This window comes from Cygnus olor, chromosome 17 (assembly GCF_009769625.2).
Source record: "Cygnus olor isolate bCygOlo1 chromosome 17, bCygOlo1.pri.v2, whole genome shotgun sequence".
In the NCBI taxonomy this organism is placed as follows: domain Eukaryota; kingdom Metazoa; phylum Chordata; class Aves; order Anseriformes; family Anatidae; genus Cygnus; species Cygnus olor.
The window spans coordinates 580,654-601,353 of NC_049185.1; the positions used below are offsets into that span (position 1 = coordinate 580,654).

General features: G+C 46.1%; 1 long non-coding RNA gene across 1 annotated transcript; it reads left to right on the forward strand.

Moving 5' to 3' along the window:
* The first annotated feature begins 3,032 nt into the window (after positions 1-3,032).
* LOC121079390 lies at positions 3,033-17,529 on the forward strand. The gene is made up of 3 exons (XR_005825005.1): positions 3,033-3,110; positions 5,559-5,644; positions 17,405-17,529. It is a non-coding gene; the product is annotated as an uncharacterized LOC121079390 (long non-coding RNA).
* The last annotated feature ends 3,171 nt before the right edge of the window (positions 17,530-20,700 follow it).

The following is a 20,700-nucleotide window of genomic DNA, read 5'->3' on the forward strand; positions in this document are numbered from 1 at the left end:
CATATTATATCAGCTGATGAGCAGTTTTATATTTCATATTGAAATCTGCTGAAATGCTTTTCTAAATTTTTCTGCATCTCCTGTGCGAAGTTGCAGTAATTCATTCTATAGAGATTTTTATACTGCACCATATGCTTTCAAACCATAGCTGTTTTACATCGTTAGCATAACCATGTGATAAAATTAGAGCAAGGTCTTGATATGCTGTCCTGTCATGGCATTTTGCCAGCTCACAACCAAGCTTGGAACTTGCTGTGGGCAGACTGGTGCACGCACCATCAAATTTCGTAGCCTTTGATGAGCAGTAGGGACTGCTCTGCTGCGGGTCTTGAGGTGGCACTAACCAGGAGCACTTACTGAGTCAGGCTCATAACCAAGCAACAAGGGGGAACAGAATGTCTAGCTACAGACGGGGACCGTTATGAATACTGGCCACATCCATGATCCACTATGCTGATCTTGCATGTTGTTTAATTCCTGTGAGGAATGCAATCTTCACCACCCAAGTGCTACTGCACTTTATTTTCATCTCATCATCTAGCATGTCCTTTAGCAGCAGTATGGAAGCAATTTTTCATCTTTTCTGCTTCTGCCTCCCTATCCATCTTCACAAAATCTTCTTAACCTCAACTCAGAAGTTTGTTTCATCTAAATCTGCTCAGAAAAGGTCATCCCCGCACTGTAGCAGCTTCCATCTAAGCATCTTGTTTATGTAGATTTTTTTTTTTGCAAGGTTTCTAAAACATTCAAATTATTTCCTGGATATTTTCTCAAATTCTGACAAAGTATTTCCACTCCGTATGTTGCTGATTCATGTATGTCACAGACTGGTAATCTGCTTCAGGACTGAAAAGAAATGCATGTTGACTTTATGCAGTTAGCTTTCATGTGCTGAGCAACTTGCTGCTCCTGTAATTGGGGCCTGTTTTTTTTTTCTTTTTTTAAGTTGACAGTAGCTGGTAAGATATCCAGCCATTGGGGATGACATCCCTTCTTGTGCTGAATCAAGCATTTTGTGTTCTTCATTGGAAATTTTAATTTGAATGAAACAAGAAAGCTGTGTTTGTATCTCTTGCAAGTGCTTCATTTCTCTAAGAGCAGCTTACTCCTGGAGAATGTCTGTGATTTAATTTGTGGCTAGTCCATTTACCTTCTAAAACTGCTGAATACAACTCTGTACCATCATTTCAAAGAAAACCGAATGTTATATTGAGTATTAGTCTGCCTATCTGTCTGTCAGTCCAACCATCTATCCATCCATTCATTCATCTATCTATCTCCCATCCTTAGGAGTAACTAAACACTTCCCAGGTAAATCAAATCTGCATTGGTATGGAGAATCATTCATTCACAACAGCTGAGCCCACTAAAAGCAGATTCTTGCCATAAAAGTCATCTGATGCTGTGGGTGAATTACCAGTCCTTGTAAACACTGTGCTTCTAGATGTAATTTATCCTAATTTAGCTCTTGTTATTGTCTTGTGTATTGTCTCTGAATAAGGCAATCTTGAAAATGCAGTCTAAGATACAGTAATGAATACTGAAAGTCTGCAGTGGAGTTAACCTGAATGTTTGCAGCTTCTCTTCTCTACCTGGTGACACTATTACAGAAATTTTTCTTTTTTTTTGGAGCAGGCATGTTCTTGCAAAATACAATTTTTCATGGCTTTTGTCCAAAAATGATATTTTGGCAAGAAAAAAATTAGCAGTATTGGATAACTGCCTAGCATTGGACAATTATTATTTTGGGGGGCAATTTTTAACAACCATGTATAGCTTGCTCTGAGACTGACTTTCCTGTCCCATCCACGCCTAACATCTCTGCAACTCCTCTCTGTGCAGAGGCCTGGGACCCTAATGAGCAGTATCAGTCTTTACCATGAAATATCTACAACAGCAGATGCTGCAATTCCATGTGTTAGCATCTTGACACCCCTAGTCAAATAACTGGTTCATGAACTTTATTATTAATTGGCTCATTAATTAATTAATAATTAATTGGGTCATGGTCGGTCTCCCTTGCTAGCTTATGGCCCATTGCTCTAGACAAAGCTTTTCCTCTTACTGACATGCCATAGGCCACGCTAGTCCCAGACATGCAGAGGGAAGGAGCAGCCAAGCTATGCTGAAGTTTGGGACCTCCTGCATGGAAACCACCCCTGTTATTTCAGGTATTGTAACTCCATTATGGCACCAAACACCAGTGCACACACAAACACTGCCCTGCAGGCTGAGTGCTTGTCAGCACATGCAGGTTAGCAGCAGTGACCAGGGAGATGCTCTGCCTTCTAGTGCATCTGCTCTCCAGCTTGATTCCTGTGTCTGCAGCATTCCCAAGGGTCAATGCTCAGCTTTTCCAGGGCACCTTTGAGTAGCTGTGAAGTGGAGATAGCCCTGTGGGGAAGTCCTGTGCACATTGCATATGGATTTCTGTACCCATCAGCTTCTTCACTCTGTGGTCCATCACCAGACTGAAATACATGCTGAGCTCTTTACATAGGGATCCTGCTGAGCTTCTGTCTCTTGGGCAGCACTGCCTTGCAGACCAAGGGCTGAGTCTTCCCCCAGAGCTTTCTGGGGCTTTCCCCTTGCTCTGGCTCTTGCCTGGCAACCTATTTTAGCTCTGATACAATTGACCCCACTTATGTGGCACTTAACAACAAATTATAGCCAGCAATTCGGAGCTTCTGTCCTTTGTTATTTACATGGGTTTATTCCTGGTTATCACCCTACTACTCCAGCCTCAGAAGCTGGGATAAAGGCAGCAAGTAGCAAAGCAAAACCTACATGCAACTTACTCCTGGTGTAATAGCTCAGGGCTACTGGGGCATGACTCCAGCTGGTAAAGCTCTGCTCTCTCCTCCCTTCCTCTGACCTGGATGTGAGCTGTCTGCCTCAGCCTGTGGATGTGAGGGCGCTGAAGGGATGCTAGCAAGTCCCTGCACTTTCATGCCACTCCTGTTGCTAAGGCAACTCCATCTTTCGGCTGCCAGAGCTCTGATCTGAAGCTGTGCTGTAACACAGATAGTGGGTAGTGGGAATAACGGGACAGAGAGCTCCGTCCTGGAGGGTACTGGGGTGTGGGCTGAATTAAACCAAGCAGGACCCAGGTAGGGTTCTACGTTGTGTAGGGTTGACCCTGCGTGTATGCAGAGGCCACCAGCAGTTCTGGGTGCAGGGGAGTAAATAAAGGGGCAGTGTAAGATCTGGGGGTGATGCAAAGGGCTGGTGCCAGCTGTGTGAGGGTGTACCCTGGTGGTTTGATGAGAGGACAGGCAGTGAGTGGTTCTGGATGCTGTTGGCCTTAGCTGGCTGTGGTGGGGGTGATCACCCTTGTGACATCTCTGTGTGGAAACCGGCATAGGGACTTTCATGTCCGTGTACATCTCATGGGAGACATCGCTGTGCTGAAGACCATTCCCCTGGGTGCCCCTGGGGTGGCATGGTGGGGAGGCCAGACAGTAAAAGGGAGCACAGCTGAGCTGTGTTCTGGGGTTTGGTGGATTGCTCCGGTGAGCAGAGATGTCAGCATGACTCTGAGGACATGGGGGTGTGCCTTGTGTCCACAGACCAAGACATCTGCTGGCTAAATGGGCTGGTTTAGAAGGCTGTCCTGCATTAATACCACTAGGGCTCTGACATAGTCATCCTGCCTGCCTGAGTAGGGCTGTGATGGTATCTCCTCAACCCATCCCTGCCAAAAGAGAAGAGCTCTGCAGATTCCTGCACTTCTGCAGGTGGACAAAGCCCTCAGCATTTGCTTTGTGTTAAAGCAGACCATCTATTAGCTGGGAAATGACAGTCTGTGCCCATCAGGGGGTGGAGAGTGCATACCAGACCCACATGTGCAGGTCTGCACTTTCTCATCTGTGTGTCAGTGACAGCACTGCAGAGGTGTGATTAAGTGATTTGCCTTCATCTCCCAGCCATTGAAAGACACTGGCCCCTTCCCCTCCCCAAAGATTAGACCAGCCGTTTCAGCTAGGCCAAAGCAATTATCAGGAGAATAAACTGCAGTGTGCTGCTTCCAGACTACCACAGCAGAGGGGGCTTGGTGTCAGGGTGAACCTAAAATGATAACCCTGCATCAACAGGGACAGTCAAACAGCAACATCATAAATCTCCTAAATGTGTTTCATTCCCATACCTGGTAGCATGCAGGTAGGATGAAGTCTTTTCCATCCTGTGCTGTCCTAGACTGTACCCTGTGTGTCCTTCTCCAAGAGCAGTTCAGCTGAGGAATCTTCTAGATGTCACCTCTTAGGTCCTCCCAGCCACCCTGCAGCACTCCCACTACACAGCCAGTGGCTCTGTTAGAAGACAGATCAGTGTCTTCTCCTTGGGAAAGACCTTCTCCAAGCCTTGGCTCTCCCATGGCTTTCAACAGGATTCCTCATTGCTCTGGTATGGGTTTGGCTGTACAGCTTCTCCAACGGCACTGCTTTCGAGAAGATGCGTTGGCATAACCCTGTCGTGATGAGAGTTGTGTTTTAGTGTGGTTTTCTCTTCAGCTTCAGGTCGTATGCCAGAAGCTCAGCACTTGCTCTGGTTTGGGATGGAGCAAACAAGGACCCTCTGCAGTGGTAGGTGCCATCTCTAGGGAAGTTTCTAAATCTGCAGTAATTCTTTACACCAAATGCATTGATACTTTTATCAGACATTTTTCTGATCGTAGCAAGGAATCCCCCACACACCATTTCATACCTTTAGTTTTTCTAATATGCTCAAAAAAGAAAACAGAAGGCATTAAATCAGCTCTGGTACTTGACAAAGCAGTCTAAAATTTTATTTACATCTGGCTGAAGCTTTGGACTGACATTTTTCAAAATAAAATATGATAGGAAATACTCATTTTGATGCCATGTTCCATTTTAAAAATGAGATTCTAAAGAAAGTACTTAATTTCAGCTCAAAAGTTTGCTGTAATCACAAATACCAACTTCAGAAATGGAAACAGAGACTGCAAAGGAGAACACAGCTATTTTGTAATCTTTCTCATTCCTGCTAAGGAGGAAAACTTGTGACAACCCTACTTAGACTCATTCTACCACCCAGCTTGAGTGATGGTCCCCTCTGAGCTTCTAGTTTGTACATTTATGAAAACAGCTCACAATGATTAATCTTTGTTGTATTACTCAGTGCTCCTTGGTTGTAGTTTCATTCATGAGCTGATACTCAGTCCTGCAAATGGATTCATTATTCATATGGATGCTGTAAGTGCACGTAAATCATTTTCATTCTCCAGGGTTACCAGAAACTCTTTGTTGTGACAACTGACTGCTAATTACTATTCAGTACATGCGATAGGTCAGTTGAGACAATTTCTATCCCTTTATTGGGTTACTGAGTCTTTTTACTAGGAGAGTAACAATTAAAGGTGAGTGAAAAACGGTCATGACTGCTTTCAGCATCCAAAAAAAAAGTAATCCACATGCAGAGAAAATACTGGGAGAGAATTGATAAACACAGCAAAAACAGCAGAAAATAATTAACAGTTATTCATTGATTGTGTGTTGATGTGCTCTGGAGGGTTTACTCAATATTTCATGCTTTTTCAGCAAACAGGACGGGTGGAAATTTGCTCTTGATATTTTGATGATAACTACATGAATTCAGCAGATGGGGCTTAAAGAAAACATACCAGGTATCGTAAAACTTGTAAAGAAAGTCATGAGAATTATAGACAGCAAACATTCCCAAGCAATCATACAAACATACCAACTGTTAAAATTGTGACAATTCCATGAAGCAGCCTCCTTTCCCAAATACTGGAGATGGAGAACAAAGCAACCTCGCCATGCAATATACCCAGTGTCTGAACATATTTCATTAGTACTTTGTGGTTTCATCAGAGATACTCCTGCCTGACAAAGTAAAAGCAGAGCAGGGCCCATGTTTTACACAAAGCAAGGTTCATTTGTATAGAAATGAGCTGCTGTACAAGAGATAATGGTTTATTATTGCACTTTGTGGCTCTCCATTCATTCGCAGCTCATGTGACTCTAGCTACAGCCAAGTCAGTTTGAATTAATTTCTCAAGTACGGCTTCATGAGACAATGCATCAGATGTTTTAATAAAATTCAGACAGGCTGCAGCTATCAAGGTCCTTTCAGGCGTTAATTAGGGGTTTCTATCAAAAAAAAAAAAAGCAATCAATTTTTCTGGTACTGTCTTTTTGTGATTCTGATGCTCTCAGTTCCATCCTCCTGGATGTTTATAAATTCCTGCCTTTAATATTTAACATGTAGTACATTGGTTTACCAAGGATTAGGCAGATATTACAGCCAGCTCAGTGCCAAAAGCACTCTGTTTTGCTTTGTTCAAGATGGCTCTCACATCTGCTTTGTTTCACCCAGTCTTGCTTTTCCTTTGCTCTCTAACTGAACAGAAATAAATGTCATTATTTTCATCCATTCCTTAAGTAAACTCTGTGGCCCTCTGCCTGTGAGTTTGCTATGTCCTATGATTTGCTAATGCTTTACTTTAGTATTACATGTGTGTTCACTAACTTCTTAAGAGCCTTAGTATTTCCCCAACATGTAAGAACAGCATGCTAGTCAGCTGGGACTTGCTGTCTGATTTAAGTGAGGTTTAAAGAAACCCAGGCATTTCAACTCACTCTCTTCTTGCTTGTGGTGTCAGAAACCACTTGACCAGGTCAGAAGCCTCACGACACCATGCTCTCAGTGCCCTATGGTCATGGGCTGTTACTGTCCTCCCTTTGGTTAGGCTGGTGATGACAGATGAAGCTTTGATTTTTCTTTGTGAATAAACCACCATGATTCCAAGTACATTGGCAGCCCAGAGCCCACTCCCAAGGCACAACAAAGCAACTAGAGGGTGATTCAGGCTCAGGAACAGAGCTGATCTGCACCTGAGGTGACTGGCCATGCTGGGGACTGTTGTGTGGGCTCTATTTTGCCATGGGACAAGATTTGCCTATTTGCGCAAGATCCCACAGCAGTTCTGGACTTGCTCTCATTTTGAAGACATGAACTCATCACCTGGGTACATGCAGGATGATGTTCTCTGCCATCTGGGGAGCAAAGTGAAGAGTCTCATATGGCCAGCAAAGGGATAGAGACAGTAATGGATGCTTCAGGTCCAACAGGATACGTCTTCTATACTACGATGGGTTTAATTCTGGCCTAGCTCAGGACATGGACCTCTGAAAAAAGCAGCAGTGGTCTAAAGGATCCCCTGCCTGGTATCCACCATAGGCTGGGTTGGACATCAGCCATGCCCAAAGTGATGTGTGATGGGTCATCCATTGACAGACTGATGTTCAGAAAGTGGAGACTGGCTGCAACTCAGAGAACCCTGTGTCCAAATGGATGGACCAACCCAAACTGGATCTGATGGGACACCAGGCTGATTTGCACAGAGAGGCTGAGTCCATACCATTTGCACCCAAGCTGGGTCCAGCAGATTTTTATATGTCCCTACAGGGGCCTGGCATGCTTACTGGGCTATCTGCCAATTTTCTGCACATATTCCCTAAGAGCAAAAAATTTTCTGGCATTTCTTGCCAAAGATGGGTGGATTGTTTCCAACTTGGCTGCAAGCTATGGGTTTGACAGGTAGTCATCAGCTGCTGTTTTACAATGGTGATAAGCTTTAGTGGGTAATGAGGAGCACAGACAGCACTCACCTGATCCCAGCACTCCCCAAGTTGTCAGGCATGTTGGTCTGATTGCAGACCACACCAGCCTATTGTGATCAGTGACTGATCCCTTATGTGGGATATCTTTTGGTAGATGGCATCATGGAAGTCAATGCATAGATGGTTTCACTGTTTCAAAAGAGCATTTATTTCCCTTCCATATACACACACACACCCCAACTCAGAGAGAGACAGCCTTTGCTCTACAATGCCTTACAGGCGGAGAAGCGCGTGCCTGGCAGGTTCAGACAAGCACAAATAATTCTACATTCATGGATGGAGCTGCTTGAAAGCTGCAGTCTTTGAAAGATTCAACTAATAGGTCAAGACCATCATTGATATAACTCCTGCATTTCCAAATTTTGCCCACTACATTTAGAATAAGATGTGTCAGCATGAGGTCTATTCCAGCTGCCTCATTAGCTGTGCTAATGGCACATTGAGCTGTGTTCTTTGCTCTGCGCTGGCATATGTACCCCATCTTCCATGGCCTGGAGTTTGGGGTCCAGGCTATATACTCTACACTCACTGCTGAAACAATGCACTGACTTCTATATTTATTCATGGAAGCATGTGACTGTAAGATCCACATGTGGTAATTCAACAGAAAAGTTATACTAAACCTCAAAAGGATGGAGCCTTTATCTGAGCTGATACATTCTGAGTAACACTCATTAGGAAAGTAATTTGGATTCTCCCTTGAGAGATCTGGCTGTGTGATAGGTACATCAGAGATAAAAGGAAGACTAGGGAAATTGTGGGGCCTGTCTGGAAGGAGGTGGGAGACCTGGTCACTTGGGATATGGAGAAGGCTGAGTTACTCAATGACTTTTTTGGCTTGGTCGTCACTGGCAAGAGCTCCAGCCACATAGCCTGGGCCCCAGAAGTCAAAGTCAGGGACTGGAAGAATGATGAACAACCCACTGTAGGAGAAGATCATATTCAAGACTACCTAAGGAACCTGAAGGTACACAAGTCCATGGAACCTGATGAGATACACCCACGGGTTCTGAGGGAACTGGTGGATGAAGTTGCTAAGCCGCTGTATTTGAGAAGTCATGGCAATCTGGTGAAGTTCCCACTGATTGGAAGAAGAAAAACATAACCCCCATTTTTAAAAATGAAGCCCTGGGGACCTACAGGCCAGTCAGTCTCACCTGATCCTCCTGGAAACTCTGCTAAGGCACATGGAAAACAAGGAGGTGATTGATGACAGCCAACATGGCTTCACTAAGGGCAGATTGTGCCTGACAAATCCGGTGGCCTTCTACGACAGGGTCACAGCATTGGTGGATAGGGAAATAGCAACTAACATCATCTGCCTGGACTTGTGCAAAGCATTTGACACTGTTACCTATGATATCTTTGTCTCTAAATTTGAGACACATGGACTTGATGAATGGACCTCTCGGTGGATAAGGAATAGGCTGATGTTTCACTCAAAGGGTTGTGGTCAATGGCTTAATGTCCAGTTAGAGATCAGCAGGAAGTGCTGTTCCTCAGGGGTCAGGATTGGGACTGGTGCTGTTTAACACATTTGTTGGTGATATGGACAGTGAGATCGAGTGTACCCTCAGCAAGTCTGCCAATGACACCAAGCTGTGTGGCACGGTTGACATGCTGGAGGGAAGGGATGCCATCCAGAGGGGCCTGGACAGGCCTAAGAAGTGGTCCCATGTCAACCTCATGAGTTCAACAAGGCCAAGTGCAAGGTCCTGCACCTGGGCTGGGGCAATCCAAGCAGAAATACAGGCTGGGCAGAGAATGGATTGAGAGCAGACCTGAGGAGAAGGACCTGGGGGTGTTGGTTGATGAGCTGGCAATGTGTGCTTGCAGTCCAGAAAGCCAACCATATCCCGGACTGCATCAAAAGCAGCGTGGCCAGCAGGTTGAGGGAGGTGATTTGTCCCCTCTGTTCTGCTCTCCTGAGACCACACCTGGAGCCCTGCGTTCAGCTCTCGGGCCTGCAGCACAAGGACATGGACCTGTCAGAGCAAGTCCAGAGGAGGTCATGAGGCTGGTCAGAGGGCTGAAGCACCTCTCCCATGAAGACAGGCTGAGGAAGTTGGGGTCATTTAGCCTGGAAAAGAGAAGGCTCTCAGGAGACCTTACAGTGGCATTCCAGTACCTAAAAGGGGCCTACAGGAAAGACTGGGAGGGACTCTCTCAGGGAGTGTAGTGATAGGACAAAGAGTAATGTTTTTAAATTAAAAAAAGTGTATATTTAGATTAGATGCAAGGAAGAGAGGGTGGTGAGGCACTGGAAGAGGTTGCCCAGAGAAGCTGTGGATGCCCCATCCCTGGAGGTGTTAAATGCCAAGTTGGATGGGGCTTTGAGCAACCTGGTCTAGTGGGAGGTGTCCGTGCTCATGGCAGGGGTTTGGAGCTACATGGTCTTTAAGGTCCCTTCCAACCCAAGACATTCTATGATTCCATGATTCTGTGATTCTATGGAGCTAGGTGCCAGGGTTTTGCTTACTTCTACAGCAGTTTGCACATGGGACCCCACTCCTGGGCTGTCTCTGAAGTGTTCCTCTTCCATAGCAATCCTAGCTTTCCTCTGGTGATGGTGGGCGTGGTGCCTCCCAAACCTCCCAGGGATGCTCCTGCTTTCCCGCTTCTGCATACCTCCAAGACCTCATCCCTGTGTAGTTCCCTGCTATGTGGGTGAATTTGTGTGTCCACGAGGAGTCTGGATGCCAGGGACCAGGATGGCCCCAGGTGGGTGCTTTCTGCCCCCTTGCCCCTGTCCACCACACAGTTCTACTGTAGGACTCCTCTGCCTTCTCACTCTAGCAGTGTCCCCAGACAAGCCTGTCCCTTTCAAGATCTTCTCCCCACCTCCCTGACAGACCCATCCCTGACTTATCACTGTCCCTGTTCCCACACCCTGGCTTTTAACACAAGGCTCTGTAATTGTGTGTTGGATGCACAGAGTGCTTCCCCTGTGAAATCTCCTGAGCATGCAGCTCCACATCAGGTAGAGCCCAGCTGGGACTGGCCTACTGTCAGACAACTCTGTGCAAATCAGAGATACCAGCCTTGTAAATCCAGGCACTTACCTGAGCTGCGTGCTTCAGGAGTGCACAGCCCAGCTCTCAGCCATTTCCAGTGTCCCCAGTTGTGTGATGGCCATGACAGTGTGAGCTGGTCACCTTTCCCTGCATGGTGTTGTCTCACATTGACGTAGATAATGCTCAAGCAGTCCATTTTCTACATGCCAACAGTGTGGGTTCAAAGCAGTAGTACAAGGCAGACCTGTGGTCTATGGACTTTTTGCATACACGCTGGGTCCCTGTCTGTAGAAATGAACAGAAGCAGGACTGGTGGTGACATAGTGGCAGCCGGGGAGACCCAGGCAGCTGAGAGACCTCCTGTGGCAGATGCTGTGAGTGCACAGCCACGCAGGGACCAGCTGCTTGCACCACACACAACTCAGTGATTTGGGGAAGTTAAAACCGAAGCAAATGAATTACTCAGCATTATTTTCAGTTAGCAACTGAATAGCCTACTCTCTAATAGAAGCAACTGAATAAATCAATTAACAAATGCAACCCCAAGTAGCTCACTTGCAGGTATTTAATATGAATTACTCCATGTAACTGCTAACTCTTTAGAGAAGAGGCACTTATCTTTACTGCACCTCAGTAATTATTAAGTGTAGTACACACCACAGTATTTCAGTGTAAGTCAAAGGACAGTACTGCCAAACCAACTGGCAATGAATGTGGGCAGCAGAACTTATGAAAACAGATCGACACAAAGCAGAAGCGCCCAGCATAAAACCTGCTGCACTGTCAACATGTGCAGGACACACAATCTCTCTTTGGATGGATTTTGAATCAGGAATACATTCCCTAACACAGGATTTTGCCAGCAAATGCAGCTTCTGCACATTTCAAAATTCCTGTAGTAGAGTTTCCATTCAGTTTTTATTTTGTATTCTTTTGTTTTGTTTCTCATTGGAAAAATAAAATGAAATGAAATGGTAGGATGATATCACCCAGACAAAAACTTGCCATTGGGTTCATGTGGGGGTGCTTGATGACCCAGTATTTGTAGCTGAGCTGAGATGCAAGTGCGGAGTTCTACCTGAGTGAAGAGGGTGCTTGCTGCTTAACTCAGAGTTTGTGCCCCATCTGTTTCATGATAATCTATTTTCTGAGGAGTCTCTTTAAAGACCTATTAGTTTCTCCTTGTTTCTGTATCTTCACGAGTCCTCTGGGAACTGGAAATTCTCCTACTATCAGGTTGGTGCAATCCAGCTCTGCAGGGGATCTACGGCACTGTGTGTGATAAGGAGTCCTGGAGGAACCAGCTTAACTCAGCCTGGGCTGCTGCCAGGTGCAGCCAGGATGGCTCCTGAGATCATTTTCCCTGGAACCAATGTCATCTGAAGGATCTGGCTCTGAGACCAGTGACTGTGACAGAGCTGTGAAACAGTCTAAAGCTGAGCAGGCTTCCAGAAGGCGCTTGGTAAGACTTAGTTGAAGGCACACCAGTCTTGATGGTGCTGCAGACAGCTCTGAGGAGTCATCATGACAGGGACCTGCTGTCTCCATTGGCTTTACTCTGCTTCCATCCAGCCTCCTTGGGTCAGTACTCCCAATACTGCTGGAGAATGGGTATGGCCACAGGTCAGGTAAAACAGCAGGGGATTCTGGTTGCACCATGTCCTGAGTATTCCAGAATCACTCTCAGGGCTAAGGAGAGCTCTGTTCAGGCTTGACCTTGCTGTTCTAGTCCTGGGCTGATTGGTATGCTGCAAGCTGAGCAGATAAATGAGTGGCTTAAATGCAGCACCACACGAGGAATATATTAGAGAGAGTCACCATGGAACAATCTTTCCATGACTGGGCAGGACAGAGTGCACAAACCTCACCCCTCACTGCTGCACAGAGACTCCTGAAAGCCTTCCTGAATTTGGGGAGAGCTCAATGGATCCCCTGAACTACAAAGGGCAAGCCCATGAAACTTCTCTGCCAGACACAGGTGCCCTTTGCATCAAACCTGGGGCACAAGGACCATGTCAGATTTTGGCTCCAGCACTCTGGAAAGCCATCACCTGGTGTGTTAGTGCCTTCACAAACTACAGACGAGCATGGTCCCTCAGGCTGAGTGCTGTGCTGCAATGAGCTGGGCAACCCTTCATGTGTGCCTCCTATCTAGGAGGTATAGGTTGTCAGAGCTGGCCATGCATCCTTTTTGCATGTTCTCAGCATCACCCCCAGTCCTGGGAGTGGAAAGAAGCAAATGGGCCTTTAGACTTGGGAACAAGAGAGTGTCCATTTGTTATATAAGTTTTGCCTCAGGCTGAGTGGAGCCTGCTGAAGACCACCTGAAGGAGACATCTGCAGCCCCACCAACCAGGCCACCTACGGCCAAGACAACAATCGAGTGCTACCAGCACAGAGCATGTGCTTTAACTCCTGCAGAATAAAACAGGAGGAATTGAGGTTCAGAGCCACATATGATGGAGGGACTCCTGTGCCAAGGCAAGGAGGAAGCAGTGGGGTGAGGTTGGAGGGCATGGGGAGAAGAGGTCCCATGCTGGAGCTGGCACCGAGAGCAGCTGGAAGCTATATTTTGAGGTACCTTAGTACCCAGTTTTGCTCCTGGCCGGAACACATGACCAAATGGTGCATTCTGTCTTCAAAAGGGTGTTGAACTGCGGAAGGCAGCCAACACAGGCTTCTGGATGGGCCCAGGGGCAAAGCTGGGGCTTTTGGAGAAGTGGAGCGGCATTGACAGGGCAAGGCATGTGCTGTGCCTCAGCAATGACAGGGGTACAGGGTGCACTGGACCTGCTTTCCTGGGAGGGGGTTGCCCTGTTACAAATGCTTTTGTTACAGAACCAGATTGTCATGCTCTTTCTGCATTCCCGTTTTGTGGTCCAAGCAGGTTCTGGCTTCATACAACTCAGCCACCTGAGACATCACACGGATCAAAGGTGCCCCTGAGAAGAGCAGGGAGGTACAGATGGGATCCTGCCCACAGGTTCTGTGGGACCCAGGGATGTGGTCCTGGCTAGGTGGTACTCACCACGGGAGGTGGGCTGTGGAGGTGTGGACAAATGCTGCAGTGCAGAGGAGCAGGGCTGGGGTGGTTTTAAATGCATTGTACTTCTCAGAAGGTGTTTTTGAAGGAAAGTGCAAAGGTGGGTAGACTGAGATCCTGCACAAGGAATGTGCCAGTTTTCCCATTCACAGCAGCTGCTCCAGTCCAGCTTTGACTCACCCACCCCAAGCTCTGCTGATGAAGCTCAGGAAGGTCTCAGATGTGCAATTGCCTCTCGTGTCCTGCAAACCGGGACATGCAGATGCTGACAGAGGTGTTGTGGCCCCTTAGTCTCCTCCCCCCATCCTCCTCCTCTTCCTGGTCCTTATCAGCTGTTCTTCGTTCTCACACCAAAATTGTGCTGAGTATGATTGCGTTTGTGACCCCTCTTGTGTGGGAGAGGATTTGTGTAATTGATTGGCATGACAAGCTGCTACCAACCTACAGCGACAGGTTACCCTGCTGTGGTACAAGTGGCTGTAATGAGACAAAATAATGAGCTATTTCGAGGCCACCCCAGCCTGCATGGCGGCGCAGTGACAGATTACTGCTCAGATCTTGCCTTGCACATGTGTGGCGAAGCATCCTGTGGGCACCGTGCACTTTAATGAAGCTGCGATGTGACAGAGGAACCGACCTCCCAGCACAGCATCGAGGGAGGACACAGGGGTCTGTGCTTCGAAGTGAAGGAGCGCTCATTATGGCTGGGATCCAGCCCCAGCACCTCCCCTCCCCTCCTCTCCTCTCCTTGAGCATTGCCGGCTCCATTCGTCCCTGCATATGCTGCTCCAGAGGCCGTCACGGCAGCACATGTTGGAGAGGGGGAGCAATTACAACAGAAATACAACAGAATGGAAATAAATCTCAGCTGATGCCAGCAACACAGGTAGTTTCTAATTAGCAAGGTGCTGGCTTCAGCTTGTGATTTCATCTGGAGAAAACGAACACTCCCAATGCAGCTCTGTTCAGTTGCTGGCACACACCGGGAGATGTAGCTCTCTGGCACCTTATCTGCCTCCAGACGTCTCTGAAGCCCTCCCTTGTACTGCTGCAGGGCTCCACAATCATAGTGCAGGCATCACAGGCTAAGGAGACAAAATAGACTGGGATCATGAACCTGGCAAAAGTTTCCAGTTGAGTTTTATTCCAGTTTGAGAGCAGATCTGGGGTGGAGCAGTAAGCGGTTTCTCTCCCTCTCAGAGGGGATTTAAACTGATTGCATCAAGTTCTTCCATTAACCACCAATGTGATTAATGTATCCCGTATTGTTATAAAGTGATTCTGTGTTGTAGATCTTTCTGAATGCCTCCTGAATTTATTATTTCCTTGTCCCAGTTGCTATTGGTGACAGCCTTGGTAAAATCCCTAGCAACATATAGAATGCAACATACATGGAAATTAGTTGAATACTTATCAGTATTATAGTCATAAAAGGCTCTATTTATTAAATATATGGCTAAAGTGACACCTTAACAACCAGGGGTACTAAATGACATGGGTAACATTCATTTGTATGTTGGTACATTGGTATGATGGTGCTCCAGCTACAGTGAACTTTATTACCAACATCAAATTAAGATATATTGTGGGTAACATCATTAGGGCTGGTTGGACTGAACTGAATTTAAATAATGTCTTTAAGATGCAGATTTTTCTGCTGCTTCAAAACACTCCCAAGCTAATCTCTCATGGCCCAGAAGTGCTAGCCAGTGAGCACAAGTCTTCACTGAAAGAAGTGCCCTGGTTTAATGTCCTTCTGCTGAGATTAGCTATAGCTCCTGAGCGAGACCTGGAAGATGATGCTGTGCTGAGTAAATGTTCCTGACATGCAATGTCAGTGTCTTTGCTGGGGTGAATGTAGATCTCAGAATTTAACTCATCACAGGGAAAGTGACAAGATCATTAGAAAAATGCTCCTGATCTGGGGAGTTATTTTATGTGACAGCCAGAGATAACATTCAGACTGGAAATAGGGAATGTGCTCCTAACAGGGAGAGGAGACAATTACTGAAAGCCACAGAAGGTTTACAACACTCTGGGACTTAAGAAGCTATCTGGTGTTTGTTTTTTTTTTTTTTTCTTTTTTTCTACAAGAACCACTTTAGGTCAGCCATGTGTTATGAGTTTGAGGCAGGAGTCACAGGGTGAGATTTTTCAGACTGAATCATACGGGAGGTCAGAGGAAATCCTCTTAGGTTTAAACTTCTGATAGCTCCTAGCAGAGGTGGTCACTGGCTCATGACAGCTACGCTGCAGCACTGTGTGATGTGTGACTGGAGCCTGCTCTCTTCTGCCCTTGTGGAGGAAACAATAGGTACTTCTTTGTAAGCTCTAGTAAAGGAGAGAATATGCATGTCCTGATGAAAGCTTGATGTCCTGGCATCCCTGAGGCCACTCCAGAAAGGTCTTGATCCATGCAGTATCTGGCATACTGGAAAAGTGTGGAAGTGTAGAAAACCACAAAGGAAAGAGGTGTTGGGGTGGCCATACAAGCATTTCTGTCCACATGATGTGCACAAAAATGACTGGAGGCTCAAAAAGGTCTGTAAAGACCCAAGGCTTCTATGATTGATGAAGAGTAACAATATGGATCATATGGTTTGAACACAATGGTTTAGAAACACGGTGCTTCAGAACAAATAGTACACATCATTTCCCAGTGAATACAATACCTGATGGAATTTGTCACCATGGAAAGGCAGCCAAGCACTTGGCAAGAGTCGGAGTGTGGCCTTTTCTGGAGGAATGGGGCCCTATCAGGAAGACTGGGAAGGAGGATGCAAGGGAACTACTGAAGAGGGATAGACGCTTCTGCTGCTGAAGTTGTTTTGGTCTCTGATCATTAGACACTAAGAAAAGATTCAGTCTGGGAAGCAGACTGTTTTCACTTCTTTCTGCACATTCTTACAAATTGGAAAACTTCGATGTTCCCACAGCCATTGCTGGATTAATTCAACCTTACCACTTGGTCCCTATGCCAGGGAGCGGGGCAAAGTCTCAAAGTGCTGAGAAACTGTCAACAAAACCATTCTTTCTACACAGAAATGGGGAAATATGGCAGATACTGGTCCTTCCCTGCATGGGTCTCTGAAATCCTACCAATTTCATTAAAATTTCTTTGTGTGGGGAAAACCATGATTTACAAATTCTTCCCTAAATCAAAACCTTAAAAAGAGTCCATGATTTCTGCACCCACAGACAGGGACTGCAAGACATTTGTTTCCCAGTCACGAGACACTAGTGCTGGGCTAGCATTGTTTTTATGCATGAAAATCAGTATGAAATTGCAGTTTGCAACTTCACAGATGTACACTTCCCCATGGAAACCACCCATTGAGGAGCACAGCTCTGCACACTCACTGTGCACTTGGTGGAACAGCTCACTTATTTTGTGATTGACAGTATAAAGGACAAGAGAGATGGAAAGCTTGGACCTTGGACACCACAGCAACATGCACAGGTAGATGTGCAGGTTGCATTACAGGGCTGGGCAGCTTTCTGCTGGCTTTGCACAGCATCACAGAAACTGTCACCAGCTGGATGTGAGCATGTGCAGGTGAACAACTAAACACACTGTCCGTGCTTGCTGGGCTGTATCTTCACAGCAGACCTAAAAAAACTCCTGCTAAAGCTGAATTTTCATTCCCTGAACATTCATTTCTTCTCACTTTTCACTTGTCCAGACCTCCAGAAACCTTGCAGAAATACCTTGGAGAGCTGTAGATGGAGAATGGGTCTAAGCCCAGCCTATCCCAGAAATATTACAAAATCCTCAGAGACCCAGACACCAATAAATTAAAACAAACAGAAACATGGTATGCAAAAATTTTATTTTCTCTTCTGGAAAAGCTGCCTTTGTCTTTCTGGGTTTATACAAAACCCTTCTCCATACATAGCCTGGACCATGGCATGGTTCTTAGGTCACTGAAATGGCATGTTCATTTCAACTGTTTCCAGGGGACAGGAGCACGATCAGAACTTTCCTCTGGTTTGTCAGTTTTTGAAAGCTGTAAGATCAGTTTGAAACTACACTCAGATGCATGTGGGTAGTACCTATCTTTGTTTTTTTCAGCCAAAAGCAGGGTTGTCAACTCACACAGCCTTATCACAGACCACCTGAATTTTTCAGCTGTCAGCTGTGACACTCTCCATCTTCCAGGTGAGCTTTAAGCAAGTTCAGATGTGCTTGTAAAACATGCTTGAACTTTGGGGAAGACCCAACCTCCATCCCAGCTCTTTGTGTGACTTCCAACAAGTACCTGCAATGAATGGGGAGGAACTGGGGGAGAAAACAGCTGCTCCTCACCTATTTCATAGCTACAATATTAAACACCACTGAGATAAATACTGTGAATCCTACCACCTGCTTCTGTGGCACAGTTTTTCTCCGTGCTTTGCCCCAGACTGTAAATTCATTGGAGTAGAGATGCCACATATTACAGCACTGCTGTACTGAGAGGTTTTTCAACTGATATAGGCTCACCTTCTCCTTTGATGTGGGAGAGATGACAGCAAGGTTGTGTTACCCACATGAGTAGAAAAGAATTCAAAAAGGGAGAAAATAAAGTATCCTTCTAAACCTTCTTAATCCTTCTAAAAACAAGTCTCACCCTCTGGGGACAGTTTCATCTGAAGGGCTTGTGTCTCTTTCTAGGTAGGTGATTTTGCATTCTGCAGTTGGGGTGTTTGACAGCATCTCTCATGCTTTTTGTTGACCTTCTGCTCCCAATCATTTTCTGCAGCAGCAAGGCCACCAACCTCTTCAGCTCTGCTCCTTGATGCTAGAGGGAGCTCTGTGAACTGAGTGCTGGATAGTTAATAGGGATTCTGAGGGCTTCCCTCAGCAATGCGTGGGCCTGTTTAATCAGAGATTTCCTGGGAAATCATTTTGAAAAAGACTGTCAATTCCTATCTGTGTCTGACCATAAAGCAGCAAGGTCTGGGCAGGGTCCCTGGCTGGGCCCACTTGAGGACATGGTTACTGATTGTGCTTTCTGCTCCAGGGTTATTATTTGTGTTCTTTATGCATGTTTTCATGTTCTCATTTATGTTCTCATTGCATCTATGAGCCGATCTCCTATTTATTAGATAGCTATTTGCACTTTCCAGTAGTGTGCATTTAGGATTTAAAAAGCATCCCTGCCCAAATGGCAGGCTTCCGCTCTTGCATTCATCAGCTCACTTGTGGCAGGGGAAAGGTACCTGCAAGATATGTGCCTTGGCTATTTTGCCCATCAATTTGCACTAAATCGCAAAGGCCCTGAAGCACATCTGGCAGCACCGAGTGCAATCCTGGCAAGACTTGTCCATGAGTAGTAGGAGATCAAAAAGATGCAAACATCTGGTGTGGTTACACATGGAGAAAATCAGAGAGCCTGATGGGTCTCCCACTAAATGGGTGACGGAAAACCAGATTGCTGTGATACAGGAGTGCTGAGTGAGAATTGTTTTAGAAGGGATTATAGCTTGCAACCCCTCTTCTAATGGGCTGCTTTTTTGTCCTGACTCTTCCAAAATCCCTATGCAGGACATAGGACTGCTCTGCTTGACAATTATGTGCTTTTAAAATCTGTGCCAAAAGTGTAAGTTGTTTTTAAATAAAAGCCAAAAATGTGCATGGTACAGTGCTTTTACTGTCATTTTAGGCATTGGAACAGGTTACCCAGGAAGGTGGTGGAGTCACCATCCCTGGGGGTGTTTAAGGAAAGGTTGGACATGGTGCTCAGGGACATGGTTTAGTGGGTGATATTGGTGGTAGGGGGATGGTTGGACCAGATGATCTTGGAGGGCTTCTCAAACTTTAATGATTCTATGATTCTACGATTTCTGTGATTTTTAACTTGTGAGATCAGGGCTTCTTCTCTGTCAGGGCAATGTTCCCCAACAGCATTGCCCGCTTCCCGCCATTTTCCCCATATCTTCATTTCATTTCTCAGAACTTTTGCATGAATTAAGCAAGCTCAAATATCTCACAGGAGGCCACACATTGCTGATTTAGACTGATTTTGGTCTTGTAAAAGGGGCAAGGGCTTTGTCCAGCAACACATGGGCAGAGTGTTATAGAGAACACATCCACAAGGATACTCCACAACAACAACAGCTCCGGTGAGAGGACTAATAGAATTAGGGTAACATGATATGTAGCTCTGGGAGACACAGGCACTTCTATATCCACCTGTAGACACAGCCAAGGTCTTCCTACCCCATGCATGATGAGGGGCTGTGAGAACGGGAGCTACCAGAGGTCACAGGCTAGGGAGAACAGGAGCTACCAGAGTAATTGGCTGCAATGGGCATAGGGAAATCTTGAATCAGGCCCTTGCTGTTCCAAAACCTTGAAATCATTCAACCACAAATCTCCTGATGGCTTTCCGATTATGTGAATGTAAACGACATCCACAAACTCACGCTCATTAATGAACAAGATCTTAAAGAGGGGCCATTCAATGCACAGAGCAATTAACACAGCAGTTGATTAAGGCAGTTTGAGGATAAGTCCTGTGTAGAATTCAATATTGCTGCACTGCTTCATAGAGGTGCTTCTCAGAAGCACAAAATCACAGCAAATGTCTGCTGCTAGCCACAGACATGCAGGTTTCCCAGAGAGGTAAGCACTGCTCCATCCCCATGACACCGCCTACCCCCAGCACCCAATGGCATTCAGTTGTTGCACTGATTGCAGAGGGCCCAAATATGGATGTCATCCCATGCTTGCAGTACCTGAAGATTCAAAGCACCTTATACCTTGTCCCCCCTACCCAGACATGCCAGGTGTCTAAGGGTGCCATGTGTGAAGAGCAGTCTCTGGTAGACATGGGGTAGCCCACAGGAGTGGGGACAGATCTGCCTTGTGCTCCCAGCCAGAAGCAAAAGTAAGCACCTCTCACAGGACAGGCCATGACACAAACCAAAGGAAGCCTCTGCATTCACAGCATGTACTGGGAAGAGAGTAAGTGGTTGAACCCAAACCAAGAAGAAG